The sequence below is a fragment of the Microcaecilia unicolor genome, chromosome 4 (assembly GCF_901765095.1).
Source record: "Microcaecilia unicolor chromosome 4, aMicUni1.1, whole genome shotgun sequence".
NCBI lineage: Eukaryota > Metazoa > Chordata > Amphibia > Gymnophiona > Siphonopidae > Microcaecilia > Microcaecilia unicolor.
Window position 1 is genome coordinate 215,016,469 of NC_044034.1, and position 17,760 is coordinate 215,034,228.

At 42.7% G+C, this 17,760-nt stretch overlaps 1 protein-coding gene across 3 annotated transcripts in view; it reads right to left on the minus strand.

Moving 5' to 3' along the window:
* The window catches only part of LSP1 (lymphocyte specific protein 1), a 257,446-nt gene that overhangs the window by 136,150 nt on the left and 103,536 nt on the right, over positions 1–17,760 (minus strand). The gene's annotated exons all lie outside the window — the stretch shown is intronic.

Here is a 17,760-nt window from a genome sequence, read left to right on the forward strand (position 1 = left end):
ATTTAGTATTACAGAAGGATCTTGGTTACACATTATAATGATAAAACATGATAGTAGTATAGCAAGCGGATATTATAAGACAATTCTGGATGTATGTGGAGGAGTTGACATTTGTTTATCTTTGTGGTATACCTTGTTAAAGAGATGGGTCTTCAGTAGTTTGCGGAAGTTAGTAATAATGAAAAACAGTTGCCATAGCAATACACTCTATTACCTTCAAGCCGATAGGAGCCCTGGGGCTCAAACCCCCATTAAGAGAGAGTGCTCCATTTGTAACATCTTAATCAGTCAAGTTGTGAGATCCAAACTCCAGGACTACTAATACTACTACTACTTATCATTTCTATAGTGCTACTAGACGTATGCAGCACTGTATACTAAACAAGTATGAGACAGTCCATACTCGACAGAGCATATAATTTAATCAAGACAGACAAACAGGACAAATAAGGGATAAGGGAATTACTTATGGTGGGAATCATTAAAACAGACATGGGTACAGAACAAGTGAACAGTTTAGAGTTTAAAGCAGCCTCAAAAAGGTAGGCTTGTAGCCTTTTGAATATGGCTAGAGATGGGGGGGTGATATTCAGACCGCGGGAGATAGCTGGGCTGCCTCGTGCAGTCAGCACTGAGCCCAGATATTCAATGCTGGGCTGTTTCCGGTGACTGGCACTGAATATCCGGTTTATTTTTGGCCACTTTAAACATAACCAGCCAAGCCGATAATCGGCGCTGGCCGGTTATGTTTAAACTTGCCAAATATATCCCAGCAAACTCGCAGTGAAAATCTGCGGATAGCCGATTATATTGGGCGATATAACCAGCTATCTACTAACTGGCGATATTCAGCGGGAGACAGCCGGATAGCTGGCTAAGTACCATTTAACTGTCCATGTGCCGTTCCCGGCTGGTTAAATGGTTTTGAATATCGGGGAAAGGAAGTTCTTTGTTTGACATTTAAATAAAAGGAGTTTTGAGATCCCAAAATGTCGTAAGAGAACTCTGTCTATGACACAGAAAACTTTAGTCCAGTGGTTCTCAAACAGTCTTTGGGACACACCCAGCTAGTCATGTTTTCAGGATACACATGATAAATATGTATGAGATAGATTTGATTACAATAGAGATAGTGTATGCAAATTTATCTCATACGTATTCATTGTATGTATCCTGAAAATGTGACTGGCTGGGTGTGTCCCAAAGACTGTTTGAGAACCACTGGACTAAAGTTTTCTGTGTCATAGACAGAGTTCTCTTACGACATTTTGGGATCTCAAAACTCCTTTTATTTAAATGTCAAACAAAGAACTTCCTTCTCCCGATATTCAAAACTTGAGAACCCCTATTAAATACTTCTCCAATAATTTCGTTGCTACTTAAAACTGCATAATTCAGATTCCCCCTATTATGTTTTGTTGTCTATTTATTCTGAAGAGAAATGATGCAACTTTTGGAAAATGCCTGGTATTTTAGCCCACTCCCACTTGCACCAGCAAAATGAATCATGTAGGTGAGGTTTTTGCCTTCTCCAAACCCCCGGCAGGCCTCCCACTCATACAGAGAAAAGCATGAATACTGCAAGAACTCAGTGATAGGGATTTTAAGAGCAGAGGGAGGGAAACTATTGTATTACAAAAACAAGGAAAAATACAAGACAAACTCTAAAGTCAAAAAGACCTTGCAATCTATCCAAGCTAGGAATCAGCAAAGACAAGATGCAAACTGATATTTTGAATAATCTGACAACACTGAATTCAACTGCAAACCTGCTGGACTGCACCATAAACCCAGGGTTAGAAAGAAAAGAAGATTGTGGTGTTATTCTTTAATCAAAATTTCATTATAGATGTAGTCCAGGAATGTTGGAGGAGGTCCCCAGGGTGATCCATCAGCAGAACTGTGGCCCCAGCTGTCTGACATATAGCTTCATCCTCCTCCTCCCCTACAGCAACAGCGATCAGCTTCTCCACAATCACCGAAGTGAGCTCTGCCACCAGGGTTTCTTCATCTCCTTGAGGCTGATAGTGGGGAAGGGAAGGCTGCAACATTCCTGATAATATGATACTCACGTTCTTTACCCCAGCCTCCCTCCCCTTCCCCTTTCAGATTATGTGTTATCAGGTTAGAGTGGCTGGAATACCACAGTACATTTTAGATCTTGAGATGGGTCATGTTTTTGATATACTGCCTTTCTGTGGTACAATCAAAGCAGTTTACATGTTACGTACAGAGGTACTTTCTCTGTCCCTAGTGGGCTCACAATCTAAGTTTCTGTACCTAGGGCAATGGGGGAGAGGGTTGTTATTTGCTCAGAGTCACAACAAGCTGCAGTGGGAATTGAACCCAGTTTCCCTGGGCCTCAACTCACTGTACTAACCATTAGGCTATTCACATACCTATCTTAGGAGTGAAGTTCATTATTGTCTTAGTGTATTCAAAACGAACCTATTTGAAGACATTGGTATAGTTTGCCTTCTAATTGGGGGGGGGGGAGGGGGAGGAGGAAAAGGGTAAGTAAGACATACCAGCAGTGGATGGAGGGGTACCTATTCAGCATTAGCACCCACAACATTTGAGGGGTGCTGCCCAATGCCCACCTTAAACTATGTCTATGTTTGTAGACATTGCCCCCAATAGATATGTGCATTTCTACACTAGGATTGCAACCTCATTGGTGCTTAACCCTGCCTGGAACATGCACTAATATTAATAGTAGCATGTTTTGTATAGTACTGGATGTACACGGTGCTGAGCAATTGTGATCCAGGTACAATAAGTCTCTTCCACCTGAGGCAATGAGAGCCCAAATAACTTGCTCAAAATCACAAAGAGTGCCAGAGGTGGAAATGGAGTTTGAACCTTAGCTCTCAGTCCGTGATGGTAACCACTAGCCCACTGGTTAATCCTTAGCTCACCTCCCCCACATTGCCACAAGAACTTCAACTAATAGATCAACTTCAATAAAACAAAGTCCTATTAATGACTACTAGAGTTTTACTATCAACAGTAATTAATGTCCTGTAGTGTCAACAATGAAGAAATTACTGTTAAGCAGTATCCAAATTTCTCTTACATGTAAGAACATAAGAATAACCCTACTGGGTCAGACCAATGTTCCATCTACCCCAGTATCCTGCTTCCAACCGTGGTCAATTCAGGTCACAAGTGCCTAACAGAATCCCAAAATAGCTCAAGATTCATGCTACTGATTCAATTCAATCCAATTCAATTCTTGTATACCGCTAATATCACCTTTTCAGGGTTCAGTGCGGATCCCAAGAACAAGCAGTGGCTTTCCCCATGTCTATGTGAACTGGCATGTCAAGTTCTGAGAAGTGCACTTGCTAAGGCAAGAATTCAACCTCTCTATCTGCAATCCTGCATAGAGGTCAGGGGTAGCTGTCAAAGTTCTAGGAGCAGGGACTTCTCTTACTATCTCCCACCTCCCCCCCAGCAGAAAGATCTGGGACCCAGGTGCTGATGGTAATGACATGGGGACTGATTCTCACTCCTCCCATTTTTTAGACAGTAGGTGCTGCAGGTAGGGGGAGGTGAGCCTTCTCTCTGTCTTTGCTCAGTATTCAAGTGTCAGTATTAGTTCTGTGTAAGAGACAGGAGGGAAGACAGAGATAGAGACATTAGGGTGGGAGGGAGAGAAAGGTGGGCAATGAAATAGCAAAATGAAGGGAGATTAATAAGGGAAGAAATGAAATGAGACAGATGAGAGACTGGCCAATAAGAAAAGGAGACTGGAATGGACGTATAGGCCTCTAGATTCTGGCAAATCTGTGAACGCAGAATTTGGTACATATTTTTGTTCAATGACACAGAAACTGTGTAATGTGTTGCAGAATCTCTGATTTGTATATTTCACATTTTCAAATTGTTGTTTTAGATTAAAGAACAGACAAAAGAAAGAAAATGATTATTGTTAAAAATCATAAAGAGCAATCGTAAAAAAGGTGCCAACATTTAGGCACCAATTGTGTGCACTAATGTATAGAATAGGCAGACTCACGGGCATGAGGGACATCATAAATTGGCATTTATGTGTGTAAGTGCTCGGCGCTATTCTGTAACAGTGGCATGCAAGTCACATGGGACTGAATTCTATAAATGGTGTCTAAAAAATCAGCACAAAAAAAATAGCGCTTAGCACCGGGAACTGTAATTACATGTAGGCGTGACCTTTCACTCCAGCAAAACCTCAGAGTAAACCCCCACACTTAATCCCCTTTATTCTATATCAATCCTTTATTCTACAAAATCCTGAGTGGAGTAGAATGGGTAGAAGTGAATTGATTTTTCACTCTTTCAAAAAGTACAAAGATTCAATGAAATTACATGGAAATACTTTTAAAACAAATAGGGGGAAATATTTCTTCACTCAAAGAATAGTTAAGCTCTGGGACTCAATGCCAGAGGATGTGGTAACAGCAGTTAGCGTATCTGGGTTTAAAAAAGGTTTGGACAAGTTCCTGAAGGAAAAGTCCATAGTCTGTTATTGAGATGGACATGAGGGAAACCACTGCTTGCCCCGGGATTGGTAGCATGGAATTTTGCTACTAATTGAGTTTCTGTCAGGTACTTATGACCTGAATTGGCCACTGTTGGAAGCAGGACACTGGGCTAGATGGACCATTGGGCTGACTCAGTATGGCTATTCTTATGTTCTTAACATGCGTAAATTAAAGGAATGCCCCTGATTCGCCCATGACCCGCCGAAGGCAACACCATCTTTTTGGATCCATGCATAAAATTTATGTTTGGATCCCACGCCTACACTTACGAGCATAAATTTTAATTAAATCCAATTAGCAACAATAATTGCTTGTTAAGATCTCACTTATAAGCCCTAATTTGTATGTGCAAATTGAACGTGTGCCCAAATTTGTGTGAAAAAGTTTTAGGGCTTTTTCTAGAATTCAGGGAATGGGTTGTACCAGTGGGTAGAGCATAGATTTATCACAGGTATTCTGCCCAACAATGCGCATACCTTATAGAATAGTATCAGATGCGCACATTGCAACGCACACGTAGGCGTGACACCTTATAGCTGTCATTGACCTAAAGTAAGCTGTTATAGTATTGGCTGTAAGAGCACTTTTTTGTCCTGCATAGACATCACTTTATAGAATTTCCCACAATTTTGTATGGTGCTCTAGGTTAGGGAAAGAGGAAGCCATGCTGGGACTTTCATAATTTGCAGCCTGTTTTACAAATGTTTGCTGAATGCAGAACTTTTTGTAAAATACCTATAAGAACACAGGAAATGCACTTGTAGTCTACAGCAAGTATTGCAGGGACAGCTATTTAACAAAGAAACGCATTCAAAAACATGGCATCACTTGGAGTTTTGAAATACGTAGCAATTTATATGCATGTAAGTGGTGATTTTGCAGCCTACAAAACTGGATATCCAAGGGGACCCAATTAACAAGCCAAGTTCTAAAACTCTCATTTTTGGATTTTTATGGTGGTTTTAAACATCACAGAGGTGAGCACAACTGCACCCTCAATTTTTTCTCCAAAGCCTAGGACCAAATAAGCAGTTAGGTGTCTTTTACATGTGCTTTGGAGCAAGTTTAAGTGCCAGCCTCTAGAGTTTCTAATGTATGTGTGTTTCCTTTGCAAAATAGAAAAATGCATGCATATTTCTCAGGCCTACCCAAACCATGCCCTGAACATGCCTTTCTAAAAACTGCATGTTTCAGACACATATGTGGCAGTAGCAGTGTGAGGGGATATATAGAACCCTGCCCCTCATCTTTAAGAATAGTCCCTCAGGTAGTTCGAACCACCTTAAAATCCCTAGTCCTGCCTAGAGAGGAAGTGAGATGGAAAGGGTGGAGCAGAAAGGACAGGAACTATAATTAGGAAGGGCCAGAATGGGGTTGAGGAGGCCCAGGGATAGAAGAAATAATCTCTAAGCATATGCCTTCACTACCTATTTTATTTATTTTTGTTACATTTGTACCCCTCTCTTTCCCACTCATGGCAGGCTCAATGCGGCAGGCAATGGAGGGTTAAGTGACTTGCCCAGAGTCACAGGGAGCTGCCTGTGCCGGGAATCGAACTCAGTTCCTCAGTTCCCCAGGACCAAAGTCCACCACCCTAACCATTTAGGCCACTCCTCCTGGCTGAGGTAAGCTAACCTTTTTCAATTAGATATGTGTGAACCCAGTTCTCAGGCCTGGCTGGCCCAGAAAGAGTGAGAAAGAACTTTACAGACTGTGTTTGGGCCTTGTTAGCCACAGCCCTTATCAAGGCTTTTCCCTCTGAATTAAAGAAACTTTACCTTTTGTTCCTGACCCTGTGAAGCAACAGGCCTCAGGCTTAGTGAATAAAGCATTTACCTTATTCCAACAACCTTGGCTGGTTGTGTTATTTGGAGGCCAACCCTCACTCACAGTACCACTTCTATAAAATCACTATTTAGATGCATTGGGCTATTTACAAGTGTAAACCCACTTTTTACCGATGCAAATACTACACAAACTTTCTAAAATGATCTTTCAAATCAGCCTTTAAAACTCACCATTTCAGCATTTGCCGTGCAATCATAACCTTTCCCATCAGCTCTCCTATTGTGACTCTCTGTCCTCCTTTCTCTCTTCTCTCTGTTCCCTCTTCATTCCTGGTGTGCCCTCCTTCCCCCAATCCCTTTTCTTCTTTTCCTTAAGTTTTTAGGTTTGGGGGGTTTTTTTTGGTGGGGGGGGGGGGGGTTGTAAACCACTTTGAAGCCTATGTTAGTCTGCATGCGGTATATCAAGCATATGAAATAAATATAAATAAATAAAAACTTGTACATACACAACAAAAATGATCTTAACAAAGTGCAAAAATCCTCTTTTCTATGAAAGAATTAAAGTTAAAATGTTTAATATAATTAAAGTCTTCAAAAAAAGTAGATCAGAAGAACTTTTTGTTACATTGGTCCTCTCTTATGAAGCTCTTTACCAGGAGAAGCGAGCAGGAGAAGCGAGCAGTTTAACAAGCTACACTGGGTTTTGTAAGATTCTCAGGTAATAAATCAGTGGTGTAGCTACATGGGGCCACAGGGGCCTGGGCCCCCCCCCCCCCCCCAAATTTGCTCTAGGCCCCTGGTTTGGCTGGTGGGGTCTCCAACTCCCGCCAGCTGAAGTCTTCGTCCAGCGCTAGTCTTTGGTGCCGCCACATTGCCTGCCCTACTCTCTCTTCCCCTCAGGTCCGGCACGCTCCTTTTAGTGAAATTGAGCATGCTCAGTTTCACTAAAAGGAGGATGCCAGGCGTGAGGGAAAGAGAGAGCAGGGCAGGCAATGCGGCAGCGCTGGAGACCAGCACTGGGTGAAGGCTTCAGCTGGTGGGGGTTGGGGACCCCCCCCCCCCACCAGTCAAGGTATTTGAGGCGGCGGCGCTTCAGCTGGTGGGGGTTTGGGACCCCCACCAGCCGAGATATGTACAGTGGCGGCAGAGGGTGGGGAGCGGAAGGGTTGCGAGGCGGTGGGTGGGTGACGGCAGGGCGGCGGACCAAAATGTGCCCCCCCCCCCCACTTTGGGCTCTGGCCCCCTCCCATCTCGAGGTCTGGCTATGCCCCTGTAATAAATAGAAATAAAACAAAACATAGAAAAGAAAATAAGATGATACCTTTTTTTATTGGACTAACAATACATTTTTTGATTAGCTTTCAAAGGTAACCCTTCTTCAGATCAGAAATAAGCAAATGTTGGCAAACATCGGTATATATAACTGAAACACAAAGGCATTTCAATGACAGTCTCAAAGGAAGAGGGCCACCCAGCCCCCCCTGTTTCTCACCTAACCCACCTTCCTGTGAGACTGTCATTGACATGCCTTTGTGTTTCAGTTATATATACCGATGTTTGCCAACATTTGCTTATTTCTGATCTGAAGAAGAAGAAAGGTTACCTTTGAAAGCCAATCAAAAAAATGTATTAAGTCAGTCCAATAAAAAAGGTATCATCTTATTTTCTTTTCTCTGTTTTGTTTTATTTCTATTTATTACCTTTAAAAGTGGGCTAACACGGCTACCACATCACTTTACTCAAGATGTAAGATTCTCAAAACATGGATTTTCGACAATGTCTTTGCCAGATCATAGACATATTAAGTCAATTTCTGACTGTGATTATTGCTGGTTCTTTACTTTGATTTTAGTTAAGCAATTATATTGTTTGGTTTTACTTATTAGAACATTCACTGTACTTGTTCTTGTTTTATTGTGAACTGCTTTAAAACTTAACTGTATTAAGCGGTAGATTAAGTAATTAAATCAAATCAACACGGTATTTAAACTTCAACACTGCATATGTCTAATTTACCATAAACACTGAACTTTTAAAACTGAATAAATATGGTCTGTTCAAAACACAGTTTTTCTTGGAAATATGAATTTAAGCTAAGCTAAATTAAATTATTCTAATGAAGTTGCTTCCCAAACAAAAAAGAGTAATATTTAAAGGCAATCCAAAGAGATCTAGTGATTAGATTGCCTACAATCAAACAGCTATAATAATTTATTTTCCAATATCAAGTCTATAAAGTGTATATTTTTGTTATTCGATGCAACTACAGAGACATTGTTCACACTGAACAGACTACAAATGTCACAGAATTTTATATTTTGGCCACAGCACAGAATCTAGCCTGAGACCTCTGCAGACAGCGAGGTAGCTTGGATGGGGGAGAAGAAGAAGAAAGGAAGGATAGAGTGTAAGATTCTAGAATGGAACTGAAACAGAGAAGAAAAAGCATCAAAACCACTTCAGAGACAATGCAGCTGGAAAAGTAGATTGTTATGGTAATTGTAGGAAATACCTTTTCCAGATTAGAAAAACTGCATATTTTATAGTGTTTCTGTAAACAAGATTTCAATATGGATTTCCTCTGAACCTTCCACCTTGCATAAAATGAGACAATTGAGAACACTCAGCATCTGCTCACCACGCTTTCACCCTCATAGAAGACAGTGAGGCCAGGGAGGTATGCGAGGAGCCTAGTTTTCATTAAATTTCCAGTTATTCTGCTTACTTTGGCCAGGGCCGCCGAGAGAGGGGGGGGCAAGATTCCCCCCCCCCCCCCCCCCCCCCCAGGCCTGGCCTCCAAGGGGGGCCCAGTGCCAACAAGGCTTCCGGTGGCAGGCAGGGAGAAGGTTCTGCTCCCTCGATCTGTCTCTTTCCTACTCCTGTGTGCCGGGACCCAGTTTATTTCATTAATGCGTTAACGTTAACGCAGCTCTGCCAACACAGGTAGTCCTTCTTCCTGCCTCCACCAGTGTGAAGTACTTTCTGTTTCCTCATAGGCGGTGGAAGAGCTGCATTAACACGATAACCCAGCACAAAGGAGCAGGAGAGAGATAGACTGAGGGAGAGAGCAGAGGCAGAAAATGCCTGGGGGAGGGCAGTAGCAGCAGTGACCTGGTGGAGGGTGAGGGGGTGGCAGTGACAGTGGCGGCTTGGTGGGGGGCAGTGGTAACAGCAATGGCCTCAGCAGTGGCCTGGTGGGGTTTTGGCGATGGGAGCAGCCTGGGTGGGAGGGCAGCTCTGCCCCAGGCCCAGCTTTGTCTCTTGGTGGCTCTGACTATGGCACAGAACAATTCAGTAATTTGCCCCACATCACAATAGGCATAAAATGTAATACTGACAAAAGGATCTATCAAGAGAGACATACAATTGGCTTTGCAAGATGAAGTCATATTCAGTGTACATCAAGGTGACATGATTAATCCACATACTCGGAATGCAATGAATTAACACTGAAAAAAACTTTGAAGCAATAAAACCAGACACTGTGCTAGAGGGGAAAGTACTTGAACTACATTGTTAATACAAGTATTAGAACCAAGCAACTATTCTGCAGTATGTGTGGAGAAAAGGGAAAGGGGATGGAATTTGATATATAGCCTTTATGTGGTTACAATCAAAGTGATTTACATATTATATACAGGTACTTATTTTGTACCCGGGGCAATAGAGGGTTAAGTGACTTGCCCAGAGTCAAAAGGAGCTGCAGTGGGTCATCAAACCCGGTTCCCAGGTCACTGCACTAACCATTTTAAATAGTAAGAAATGCATCAGAGACCAAGAAAACGTGGACCAAACAGCCACAAATTGCTCTAACTGTTTTAGGTGCCACATACCTGATTTAAAAAGAATGTCCAAATACATCTTTATACATTGCCTATTTCACTAAGCTCCATGAGTTCTACAAAGAAGCTCTGCTCAGCACAATGCAAATAGATCTGAGAGACAGAGATCATCTCCAACATAACCTCATTTACAGCTGAAGTTCAGTCTTGCCATGGTGTGCACAAAACTACCCCACTAGGAGACATGCAGAGTGCTAAAGGAGTTTACACAATAGCACTGGTGTAGCCAGACAGCAAATTTTGGGTGGGCCACTGGGAAGAATGGGTGGGCATGCCACATTTTCTCTCTGCCCCCCCCCCCCCACTCCCTTTACTCCTTTCCCTCGGTCCCTGCCCCCTCACTCACTGCTATCACTCCCACCCTCAACTCAACTTAAAAATTAAACACTTTGGTTGGCGAGGATCCTCAAGCCCCATCAGCTGAAGACATTGGCACTCCACCATAACTTCCCTTGTGGCAGTCAGTGGCAGCATTGCCTGCTGCTGCCACCAGCACTGTGTGCATGCTCAGTTCATGAACAAGAACTGAGCACGAGCAGTGTGCCAGAGTCAGCAGCTGGGAACTGCCACAAGGGGAGTTATGTGGGTTGCAGATGTCTTCAGCTGGTGGGGCTTGGGGATACCCCCCCCCCCCCCCCCCCCACACACTACATCAATGTTATACCGTTGCAGGGTGGACCTGAGCCACAAGCGGATGGTCCATCTGTCGCTATGCCTCTGCCAGTAATTCAGTTTAATTTTGTTTAAATACTCATAGTCCACATTTTCACTCTTTATGAATGCACAAGACGGATTATAAATTATGTTCAGAAAAAATTCCCTGCTGGCTTCTAAGCCTCCTTCAAAGTACATATAAGTTTCTGCAAAGGGCTGGTTTCAGCAAGGGCTTGAATTGAGTGATTGAAGAGACAATTGTGTTTGCCCCCTGGTACTTTGTGTAAGTTATAAAATGTAAACATATAGGACTCGATATTCAGGCAGCAATGATCAGTGTTTTGCTGACCACCGCCGGCATTAAACCTGGAAATTCAATGCCAGGCCATGTTTGGCACCGGCACTGAATTTCTGGGTTTGTGGATATGGCTAAAGCATAGCTAGTTAAATGCAATGTGTCCTATTTACGCAGTTACTCTGGCCAGTTAAATGCTGACTACCAGCATTTAACCAGCCATGTACCGACTCCGCCTCCAACTCCGGAACACCGCCAAAATACCCAGTTGACAGTTTGGCAGTAACCGGTTAAGTGCTGCTGGGTATAACTGGTTAGCCCGAGCTTGTACATCTAGCCCCGTCTTTGGCCGTTTTCAAATCCAGGCTAAAAGCCCACCTCTTTAACGCTGCTTTTGACTCCTAACCACTACTCACTTGCCCTGTACCCTTTTATCCCCACCTCTTTAATTCCCTTACCTCTTAGTTGTTCTGTCTGTTTGTCTGTCCTATTTAGATTGTGAGCTCTTTGAGCAGGGACTGTCTTTTCATTTATGGTGTATACAGCGCTGCATATGCCTTGTAGCATAAGTAGTAGTAGTAGCCCCAAGTAGGTGATTTGACTGGCCAGGAGTCATTTCTGGATGGTTAAATTGCTTTGAATATTGACCCCATACCTTTTAGAGCAGAGAAGACCAACCTCAGTTCTCGGCCAGTCAGGCTTTCAAGATTTCCACAATGAGATCTATTTGCATACAAAGGAAGCAGTGCATGCAGATAGATCTCGTGCATATTCATTGAGGAAATCCTGAAAACCCAACTGGGTTGCAGCCCTTGAGGATTGAGTTTGGACACCCCTGTTTTTGAGCTTCCCTTCTTAATTGGCCACCACCCTCCTCCGCACTCTCTTGCTCCTCCTCCTGCTATCCGCGGGAGACATTAATCCTGTCTTTGAGCAGGGACTTAATCCTGTCTTTGAGCAGGGACCGTCCCTCTATGTTAAATTGTACAGCGCTGCGTAACCCTAGTAGCGCTTTAGAAATGTTAAGTAGTAGTAGTAGTAGTAGTAGTATTATGGGGAAATTCTATAAGACAGGCACTAACAGTTACACAGTTTCATTATATGCATAGATGCTAAGAATAATGCCATTTACACACCTATGTGTGCACATATCATGTAAATCTCAGGACTAGGGTGAGATATTTTTCTGCGATAGTGGAACATTGTAAAAATGTGCAGGGCAAAAAAATAAATAGAACGTTTTTAGATAGATCTGTTTCAATAACGACTAAGTGCCAAAAAGGTGCCCAAACTGATTAGATGACCACTGAAGGGATAAAGGCATGACCCCCCTTAATCCCTCAGTGGTCACTCACCCCCTCCCACCCCCCTAAGAGGTGAAAGTGACAGTACATACCAGGCTCTATGACAGTGCAGACATAGTGGCCATTCCTCAGAGCAGCAAGAAGGTCTCTAGAGTAGCCTAGTGCAGTGGTTCCCAAACCTGGTCCTGGAAGCACCCCAGCCAGTCAGATTTTCAGGATACCCACAATGAATATTCATGAGAGCGATTTGCATGTACTGCCTCCACTGCATGCAAATCTTTCTCATGAATATTCATTGTGGGTATCCTGAAAACCTGACTGGCTGGAGTGCCTCCAGAACCAGGTTAGAGAATTACTGGCCTAGTGTTTGGTGCAGTGGACTGTAGAGAATGGGACCAAGGCCCATATCCCACTCTAATTGGTATACATGTGGAAATTGTGAGTGCCCTAAAACCCACAAAATATCTACTGAACCCACCTATAAGTGATACCTACAGGTATAAGAGCCATTGTAGTGCTATACAGTTGGGTACCGTACATTTTTTTGCAATTCCTGGAGGGCTCACCATATAATGTAAGGGGATTATGAAGTGATGTGTACATGGGACCTTATATATGAAGTTCACTGCAGTGCCCCCTAGGTTGTACCACTGCTCCGCTGGGATGTCTTTCTGGCCAGTCTAGTAAGACAGCTGGCCTCCAGACATCCCAGTGGCTTGTTTTTGTGCATCTTTCCTTTGGATAAGTTTTGTTTGAAAATGGCCCTCTAAGAAAGATGCACTGAGCACAAAAACATCTAAAATAGGGTGATTTTTGAACCAATATGACAGGCTCTCATTCGAAAATGACCGTGTTTGTCACTGGATTTTTGGACATTTTTTGCAAAATTTCTGAAATCGGATTTGGATGTCATATCGAAGATGCCCTCCATGTGTTTTTTTTTTTTGTTTATGCGTATTGTTTTTATAGTGTTTTATGATGTTTTTATGATGTTTTGTTGTTATCTGCTTAGTTGAAGTGGAATATAAATGTGATAAATAAATATGCCCACTGATAGAGATCCAATATAGTGAGTGCAGCACTGGTGAAAAGGGAGCACAACTCACACAAACCATCACCACTCTAAATAAAACATTCTGATGTTTGTACCTACAGAGGAGCTACCCAGAGAGGTCCATATATTGGCTATTACAGTAGTCCAATTGTGACATTATAATATATTTATGTTTATTGTTTCACCTCATATACCACTATTTCTAAGCATAGGTCACAGCGGTTTGCATTAAAGAGTTAATAAAACACAAATAGAAAAGAACACCATAATGAGACAGGAAAGTAACCAAACTAGACTAGAGTAGATAACCATCTTAAAAGACCTTAAGGGTGATATTCAAAAACATTTTTGCAGTCGGCGGCAATGATGCCAATTGCATATTTTTTTTTAATTAGTAGTAATTGTCCACTAAAAACCCAAAAATATTGTTGCCTCTGTACTTGGCACTCCACATGTTGTATGTGCACTTAAATGAACAGTGACCCATGTTGAGCTCACTGGCTAAGTGCAGGATGGTGTTCCTGGTCTTCTTTACATCCTGTCTCATTGGTGCTGTAATGCTGTGTGTGACTGCATACATTGAAGCCCCAAATGTCCACAGTTGCACAACTACAGAGATGCCAAAAAGTGAGCTTACTTCAGACAGTATGAGTGGGATAAATCTAGAAAGATTTAAATGTCACAATGCTTTGCAAATAAAAAATACTGCATAAGTATTTGCTTTTTCTTGATGCCTCTTAAAGAAAGAGAAGAGGCAATATAATATAATTTTTAAAGGAATTTACCCAAGTAATTAAACAATTGACAGTGTATATTTTTCCAAACTGAAAAGTGCCGAACACGCAATGGCTAAAAGTATATGCACAAGTCTCAGGTTACATGTATTTGTAGGTATGGAGAAAAAGCGATGAGGCAGGAGTAGGCAAACTGCACAGGAAGGTGTGCTCAGATTTCTTCCTATCAATTAGGCCACTTGGTTTTTCTTCTCCTAGGCTTGCCTCTCATCAAAATGTTGAGGGCAGTGAGGCTGTATGAGAGGAGGGGCTCAAAACTGAGCAGGGACGGTCTTTCTTCTATGTTTGTGCAGCGCTGCGTATGCCTTGTAGCGCTATAGAAATGCTAAATAGTAGTAGTAGTAGTAGAGAGCCTTTCTTGAGTGTGATGCACTCCCGATGAGTAAGACTTGGCATCTCTGCTACAAGCAGTTCAATGTCTTCATAGAGTACAGCATTTAACAAATAAGCATGGGAGCTAGGGTTGCTAACTGAATCCAGATTCACGTGACAGGGTTGATCCAGTCCTGAGTTCACTCCACTGCATGCAGTGACTTTTAGTTCTGATTTCCCTGTTGCATGCCCTAAGAAAAGCAAGACTACAAGTCCCTGAATGCAATGGGGTAAACTCAGGACTGGATCAACTGTGTCAGATGAATCTAGATACAGCTGGCAACCCTAACAGGAACATCATTGCTGAGCAGCAGTAACTGAAGTTTCAGGTGCTAAGCTGGGGGATATAGCCTTCCGTGTGCCATCATTGCTCCTACCTATCTCCTACCTAAGTGCTGTGGAAATAAAGCATAAAGCCACAGAGAATCAAAGGCCTGATAGCAGCCATCTCTTCCACTTGAAGCCTCAGTGCTGAATGCGCCGTGGTTTCCATGGAAACCCTTGTCTTGCTATGACTGGCAGCGTGCCAGGCTTAATGTGAAGTTATTCATTGTAGTCAACAATCAACTCCCTAGGTAAGGGGGCTTATAATGTTTCCAGTTCACAGCAAACTTAACCTCATCTCTGCCAGATTCCTATGGCTGAAATGTTCTAGCTACTGCTAGGGTACCCAAATGTGGTGGCCATTTTGATTGGTTTTTGAGCACTGTTACACATTTTAACATCTGCAACCACCTTCTTTTGGGGGATGAGGAAGCATTAGGAAAATTTTGACATCATTTAGCAAAAAAAAAAAAAATCCACCAAAGGGTAACTTGCCTTAGATACAAGTCCCCTGATAAACCTACCCATAGTCCAGTCACACAGGCTTCTGCTGGCAAAAAATTGTCTGAGCTGTTTAGGAGAGGAGATGGGAGGGGGGATATCATTATTTATCATGAAAATACTGGAAAACAGATGCAAAGAATAAATGCTAATATGTACCAGTGTCAAGGCCAGGCTGAACAAGCTGTGGATTCCGCCATGTGTTCAGAAACTCCAAAAAGCAATTCATCACTATCTGAACAAAAACTAAAGCGTCCTGACAAACAACTAAGTACAGCTGTGTTCTCTACCCGAAAGCTTGTGAGTGAACAGATGACTGGTAAACCAGCGTGCACTATTATGTGAAGCCTTTTTTAAAAAAATCTATTCATGTAAAAAAAAACAAAATACCGATTATTTATAAACCCTTCACAACTTTAAAACCTGTCAAATTCACTAAATACTTCAATACTAAACTGTGATGTAACATAACTCCCACATTTCCTGTATGACATGCAGACTGTGTCTACAGGGCATCAGCGACAGATGTGTGTAGCGTATTTTCTCGGAACCTGTTTGTATGGAGTAGATTTCTTTTCCAGGGTCACTAAGTGCTGACAGTCTTTCATGGGTTCTTTGTCCTTCAGAAGGAGTGTCCGGTTTCTAGGCCCTTTGCAGCGTTTCTCTGCTCTTTGTAACCAATTCCCTTCCCTATGATCTCACTGTCTCACTATTCTGTTACCGAAGCTCTCAAAGGGCCAAAGAATGTGAGAGGAAGATGATAACTAGACAGCACAGGAACTAAGAGAGGGTGTAAAAAGGGAATATCCTTTCTGCAAATGTCCAAACTGAAAGATTTTCCTCTAAGACAAAATTCAGCCCAAGCATTTATAACACACTGGCCCAAATCCAGGCTGTACTCTGGCCATCAGCCAATTCAACAGGCCCATGGCATTTACCAGTTTCCAGATTGTCAATCTGGGCCTCCTAATAAGTATTCCGAATACTAAGGAGGCTACAGGCCACCTGCCTCTCTTTTCCACAATTTTGTGTTTCTGCACCAGTGCATAAAAACTATGACGTGAGAAGTATGATCTGTGAAAAAATATCAGCACTACTCTAGTCTTAGCCACACTGTACGAAAAAGACCATCAAGTACTGACAGTATCCAAAAGCCAGCTCCAATTTAGCAGCCTGGGATCACAGAAACATAGGAGGTAATATTCAGCCCAAGGCAGCAAGTGGCTTGTAAGCCATTTCCAGCCGTGGGCTGAACTAATCCCGGACATTCAATGCTGAGGCACTGAATATCTGGGTATGTGCGCTGACCTGGAAGTTAACCAGGCACCGGACAATATTCAGACTGGTGCCCAGTTAACTTGAAGCATAAAGTTAGGACAGCCTTTTTGATAACTAAGCCCATCCAATCTTTGCCCCCAGACTATGGCTATGTAAAGAAATGGCCATTTAGAAAAAGATATTCAGTAGCACTACCTGAAGTGCTATTTAATATTGACGGCCAGCCAGCTTAGTGGGCGTTAACTGTGCAGAAGCCTCTCCTGCCTGGTTAAACCCTTTTGAATATTGATTCCATAGAAAATGACAGCAGATAAAGACCATATGGACTATTCAGTCTACATGTTTATACTATCTACCATCCCTTCCTCTCTTCAAGAGATCCTGCATGCTTGTCCCATGCTCTCTTCAATTCAGATAAAGCCTTGAAACTTTATCTCCACTACCTCCATCAGGAGGGCCCTTCCACATATCCACCAACCTTTCCATAAAGTATTTCCTTAAATTACTCCTGAGTCTGTCCCCTTTCACCCTCATCCCATGCCCCCTCTTTCAAGAGCTTTTTTTTTTCAATTGTAACAGACTTGCCTCCTGTGCATTTATGACATGAAGGTATTTAAACATGTCTATCATATCTTTCCTCTCTTTATTTCTTCAAGGTATACATTGAGATCTTAGTCTCTCCCCATACTCTTTAGGATGAAGACCACTGACCATTTTAGTAGCCTCCCTCTGGACTAGAAAGTTGCACGGGGACAGAAATGCGACCTATCCCCGTCTGTCCCCGCCGGAATCAAACGTCCCCGCTCATCCCCGACAGAATCTAACCCGTCCCCACGAGTAATCTCCTCCGTCCCCACCCATCCCCATAAAAAAAGTATGTATTCCTCTGAGAGAAGTCCTCCTCCTCTCCTCCTGCAGTGCTCCTCGTGCTGCTGCTTGCTGCTGTCCTCCTCTTTCTCCTCCTACAGCACTGCTGCTGTGCTGCCCATGTGCTTGATCCAAGTGCTTCCTCCTCGGAGATGATTGATGACG